We start from the raw sequence: 6000 nt of genomic DNA, 5'->3' as shown, positions 1-6000 counted from the left end.
CCGTGGGTGTGGCGGGCGGAGGTGGGGGGGGGTCTGTGGGGGCGGGTAACGCTGCCCCGTGGGTGTGGCGGGCGGAGGTGGGGGGGGGGTCAGTGGGGGCGGGTAACGCTGCCCCGTGGGTGTGGCGGGCGGAGGTGGGGGGGGTCTGTGGGGGCGGGTAACGCTGCCCCGTGGGTGTGGCGGGCGGAGGTGGGGGGGTCTGTGCGGGCTGCCCCCCCCCCGCCCGGGTGTGGTGGAGGAAGGGGAAGGGGTCTGGGTTTCACCCACCCCACAGGGAGGCCAGCCCGCCCCCAGCCTCTCTCTGGGCGGGGGGGAGGCGGAGCAGCGGGCTACCCAGACACCAGGGCCGGGCGTCGCCCCTCGCCTCCATGGCAACGAGCCGCCGCCGCAGCTCGCAGGCCAGGGGCTAACGGAGCCGGCAGGCTGCGCCTCCCCCCCCCCGCACGCGGGCACGCACCCAAGGGCAGAGGTGCAGGTGGCTCCACCAGGTGAGGGCAGGGTCTGACTGGGCGGCGCCTATCGCGGCTGCTGGGGCGGGGACGCGAAACAAACCCCGAGAGGGGCCGCGGCGCGAGCGGCGTTGGGCGACTGAACGTTCCTCTGTCCTGCCGGCCGCAGGGGGAGGGAGGTGCGGAGCCTCTGCCGCGAAGCAGGATGGGCGACGTAGTTCTTGGGCTCACGCGTTCTGTGACGCCCAGTAGAGGCGCGGGCGGGAGCGGACTACAGAGCCCAGCGCGCTGCGTGTAGCCGGGTGGGGGGCACAGCCTGGCTTTGCCCCGGCATCTGAGCCTTTGCGGGGGTCGGGGGTGATTTGTTGGGGGCCCGGAGGTGGGTGCGGCACCGGGGCCTGCGACAGCGCCGGCTGGGCCCCTGCTTGGGGCCGCTGCCGCAGACGGGGGCGGTATAACGGTGCTGAGGCTGCTCCCCCGCCCCACCGTCTGTCGCGGGATGGTGGGGCCTCCGCATCTCGGGCGGGGCCCTGCGAGCGGACAGACCAGCGCCCCAGAACCAGGCAGGGGGCTGGGAAACGCTCCCCTCGCCGGGGCTGGGGGAGGGGGCGCGTTGTGCGTGGGGGCTGGAGGGGGAGTGCTGGGGAGCTGGCAGGGGCGGGCTGAGTGCTGCATAACGAGGATGGAGAAGTGGGGGTGGGGAGGCTGAGAGCTGCATAGTGAGGATGGTTAGGTAGGTGGGGGTCCAAGGGGGGGCTGAGTGCTGTACATTGAGGATGGAGAAGTGGGTGTGTAAGGGGGTGGGGATGAGTGCTGTGTGAGGGGACATGGGGGAATGAAGGAGGTGTGTAAGGAGGGAGTGAGGGCTCTGGAGTGTCATCCAACAAATGATTTATTGTATGTTGTGCAATTCTAATGCACCTCTCAAACACTGACCCTGTTGCGTTAGCCGCTCTACGCATGCACACAGCCAGTTTTATTTTTTCATAGTTCCTTTTGTCTTTGAAATGCTCAGCTCTTCCATCCTGATTCCACAGCCTCCTCTCCCGAGGTTGCAGATTTAGCGTGTTCTGCAGCTTGTCCCTTTAGAAAAGACAGAAAACAAAGTTTCTGCTCCGAAGAGATTTAGCATACAAAAGTCTGTGTTCAATATAGTAATTGGAGATGGAACAAAATGTTAGGTCATGCTTCATCCTGTAGGGACTAGTGCAGGATTTTTCCTTACAGTCTATTCTTCGGTGGCTTGTGTCCTCTACTTTTAAAATGATGGACATTTGTTTCTAGTGGGGGAGGAAAAAACATTTCCTATCCTAGACACACCATATTTTGTGCATTTTACTCTAGTTGTAGCAGATGCACTGAGATTTTACTTGAGCCCCTGTGAGTGGTTTCTAAAGTGTCCAAAGAGGAAGGATTGATTGGTGAATTAGCATATGATTTAGCAGTCTAGTGATTTCTTTCCCAACCATTCCTAAGATATTCACAAATTGTAAACATTTATAATTTAATTACATTTGAAAAATTGCTATCTCTTGCTGTAAATGCAGTCAATACATTTAGTATGCTGCTCAGTTGGGAAAAGTTAAATATTTTCAACTTATTTATTTTATAGTACCCAAATGTGTGATACATCCTTCAGAGAAGAGGAAAAATGCTGTCCCTACCCAGAAGAGTTGGTGCTGGTCTACACTAGAAACTTAGATTGACTCAGCTATGTTACTCATTGGTGTGAAAAATCCATACCGCAGAGCAATGTAGTGAAGCTGACCGAAGTCCCATGTAGACAGCACTAGGTTGTTGGAAGAATTCTTCTGTTGACCTAGCTATCACCTCTTGGGGAGGTGCATTACCTATGCTGATGGGAGAACCTCTCCCATTGGTATAGGTAGTTTCTACACTAACGTGCTGTAGCATTTCAACTGTAGACAAGCCCTTGGCAACCCACTCTTAGGCCATGTCTATACGTACAGCGCTGCAGTGGCACAGCTGGTGAGAGCATTCCTGTTGGCATAAAAAACCCACCTCCGTGAGCAGCATAAGCTATGTCGGCAGGAAAAACTCTCCCACTGACAGAGCACTGTGCACATGAGTGCTTATGTCGGTGTCACTTATGTCGCTCGGGGTGTGGAATATTCACACCCCAGGGTGATATAAATTTTGCTGACATAGGCTGTAGTGTAGACCATGGGCGGAAGGTGGACACCCCTTTCGGGGAGGCTAGCCCCCTGGCCCCGCCCCATGCAGCAGAGTCCTGAGCCACCCAGACCACCCCTCCTGCGTCTGGAGAAGCCCAGGGCCCATCAGAACCCTAAGCCCCCACCCCAATCTCTGGAGGAGCCCCAGCGCCCTACCCGAGCCCTGGTCCCCAGCAGCCCAAGCCACCCCTGGCCATGCTGGCCTGAGCCACCTCTGCACCGGCAGGAGAATGAGAGAGGCAGCACACCTCCCCCAGCCATCCAGTGGAAGAATGGGAAGCTCTTTATATGCACCATGCAGGTTCCAGGGTGGCTGAGGAGGCGGTATCTGCTACTCAGCTTCCTGGGTTCATCAGTAATCTCTCTGGAGTCCAGGGAGATTACTGATTACGGGAAGCTGAATAGCAGATATAGCCTCCTCAGTTGCCCCGGAACCTGCGTGACGCATAATAAGTTAAAACTCTCAAATGGCGTCCTGTGGCAGTGGCTGTGCCAGGGAAGGCCTATTATACCCGCTGCCTGTGGTGTAAACATAGCTTTAGACATAACACCATCAGTAAGGATTACAGCAGTAGGGAGGGAGATAGTGTAAGGGAGAATGAGGGTTACAGCAAAAGCATAATGCAGCTATTTGCTATGAGATGTACACATCTTAGTGCTTTTCTTTTTTAATGGGAAAATAAAACAGGTCACATTAAAACCAATGAAAATAACGGACTCATTTATTGTAGACATTGCAGGAAAAGTGAGATTTTTTTTTTTTTTGAGCGCAACTTAAATGAGGCGAGGGTAGTGCCTTGGTAGACCAGAACAGGGAAGGTGTTGCAGGTATAATGGGCAGCATGAAAAAAGGCAGAAAAGTGAATGAAAAGGGGGTAAAGGCTGGTATCTTTTGCCTCTGTATTTTCTCAGCTGTGCTGCTCTTGGTAGTTAATGTTCCATTGAAAGCAAATGAAAAGTTAGGATTCTTGCTACTTGATGTTTATTTACAGTCACAGGACAAACTCATTCTACCTGGAACTTTTGGCATCAGTAAAGTTATTTATAATCAGCTGCTAGAAAATATATATGCTAGGCATATTCAAGTCAGACTTTCTAAGACTGGGAACCAAATGCTGCTTGCTTTACTCATACCCATAGTCCCACTGAAGTCAATTGAAATACTTAAATGAGAGTATGGCAAGAAAGATTTTGACCCTGGATGTATAGTTTAAATTTTAGTGTCTGAGCACTGAGGGTATGGCTACACTTGCAGATGTAGAGCGCTTTGAGTTAAACCCACCTTCGGAGAGGGCAGTAGGGAAAGCGCTGCAGTCTGTCCACACTGACAGCTGCAAGCGCACTGGCGTGGCCATATTTGCGGAACTTGCAGCAGCATTGGGAGCGGTGCATGATGGGCAGCTATCCCACAGAGCACCTCTTCCCATTCTGGGGCTGTGGCTTGTGGGAAGGGGGCGGAGGGTGCAGGGCATTCTGGGTCCTATCCCAACGCCCTGTGATGCATCAGTTCGCATCCCAGCGATCCCTGTGCTTCTGTCCACATTTGGTGCCATCTTTCAACGTTTTTTGTACTGCGCGCTCTGTCTTCTCTTTTGGTCTGCGGGAATGGAGCCCGAACTGCTGAGGAGTATGCTGATGAGTCTTGCCAGCATGTCACATTTGGCAGTCAAGTTATTCCTTATGATCCAAAGTGACAGTGAGGACTCCGATGATTATATCGACTCGAGTAACGCATATGACATGAGTTTGCTTGTGGCATTCATGGACATGCTCACCACGGAATGCTGGTTTTGGGCTCGGGAAACGAGTACTGAGTGGTGGGATCACATTGTCATGCAAGTCTGGGATGATGAGCAGTGGCTGTAGAATTTTCGGATGAGAAAAGCCACTCTCATGGGACTGTGTGAGGAGCTTGCCCCCACCCTACGGCACAAGGACATGAGATTGAAGCTGCCCTGATGGTGGAGAAGCCGGTGGCTATTGCAATCTGGAAGCTGGCAACTCCAGACAGCTACCGATTGGTTGCTAACCAGTTTGGAATGGGAAAGTCGACCATTGGAATCGTGTTGATGCAAGTTTGCAGGGCCATTAATCGCATCCTGCTCAGAAGAACCATGACTCTGGGTAACGTGCATGACATTGTGGTTGGCTTTGCACAAATGGGTTTCCCTAACTGCGGAGGAGCGATAGATGGCACACACATTCCAATTCTGGCACCAGCCCACGTAGCTTCAGAGTACGTTAATCGGAAGGGGTATTTCTCTATGGTTCTCCAGGCACTTGTGGATCACCGTGGGTGTTTCATTGACATTAACGCAGGCTGGCCCGGAAAGGTGCATGACACACACATCTTTCAGAGCACCGGCCTGTTCAGGAGGCTGCAAGCTGGGACTTTTTTCCCAGACCAGAAGATCACTGTAGGGGAAGTCAAAATGCACACTGTGATCCTTGGAGACCCCGCTTAACCTTTAATGCAGTGGCTCATGAAACCCTATACAGGGAGCCTTGACAGCAGCAAGGAGTGGTTCAACAAGAGGCTGAGCCTGTGCAGAATGACTGTGGAGTGTGCTTTTGGCGTTTAAAGGGCCCCTGGTGCTCTCTGTGTGGGAAGCTGGACCTGGCTGATGACAGCATCCCCGCGGTTATATCCGAGTGCTGTACCCTCCATAACATTTGTGAAGGGAAGGGTGAATGATTCACTCAGACATGGAACTCATAGGTTCAATACCTAGAGGCTGAATTTGAACAGCCAGAGAGCAGGGCTATTAGAGGGGCCCAGCGCAGGGCTGCAAGGATTAGGGATGCCTTGAGGGAGCAATTTGAGGCTGAAAACCACCAGTAATGTCTGGTGCCCTGCCTGGGAGTGAAGTGCAGTGGTTCCAATGTTAGTAGGAATCCGTGTTTGCTATGCTGACTTGCAGTGCCTGTTTCTTTCCTAGACTAAGGTATCTTTTACTTTATGCAATAATAAAGAACGTTTTCAAAGCCAAAAAATCCATTTATTGAAAAGAAAATAATTCATTGAAAAGAAACACAACTGCTTGGGAAACAGAAAGGGCAACGGGGTGGGGTGGGGAATGGTACAATCACAGATTTGCTTATGTCCTGTTATACTCAGCCTTCCTGTCTGGAGTGCTGTGCAATGAGTGCTGCACTTCAGGATGGCTGTACTGCATGGTGATGGGGGTTGAGTGCAGTGGGTAAGGGTCATAGTTTTCAGGGCTGGGTTGTGAAGCTACAGGTGTTGGAGGCAGCTGGTGGCTGTAAGAACCTGGATGCTGGGGAAAGTGGGTTGGAGGTGACATGGGGGCACAAGGGAAAGAGTTTTGGGACAAGGGCTGCAGGGGGGGTCGGGC

The 6000-nt window shown here is 53.0% G+C and overlaps 1 protein-coding gene across 3 annotated transcripts in view; it reads left to right on the top strand.

The window, feature by feature from the left end:
- The first annotated feature begins 278 nt into the window (after positions 1-278).
- Positions 279-6000, top strand: part of KATNAL1 (katanin catalytic subunit A1 like 1) — a 50516-nt gene continuing 44794 nt past the window's right edge. Inside the window, exon 1 of one of the 3 annotated variants that reach the window (XM_084621170.1) lies at positions 279-488. The gene's annotated coding sequence lies outside the window, so the exon portion shown is untranslated. Of the gene's footprint in view, positions 489-877; positions 1013-6000 lie in introns of those variants that run through there. The other 2 variants (XM_084621166.1, XM_084621168.1) reach the window with 2 other exon arrangements.

Source organism: Lepidochelys olivacea, assembly GCF_965140295.1.
Source record: "Lepidochelys olivacea isolate rLepOli2 genome assembly, chromosome: 1".
NCBI classification, from domain to species: Eukaryota; Metazoa; Chordata; order Testudines; family Cheloniidae; genus Lepidochelys; species Lepidochelys olivacea.
The sequence above is the reverse complement of the archived record's forward strand: the minus strand, read 5'-3'. Positions and strand labels throughout refer to the sequence as shown.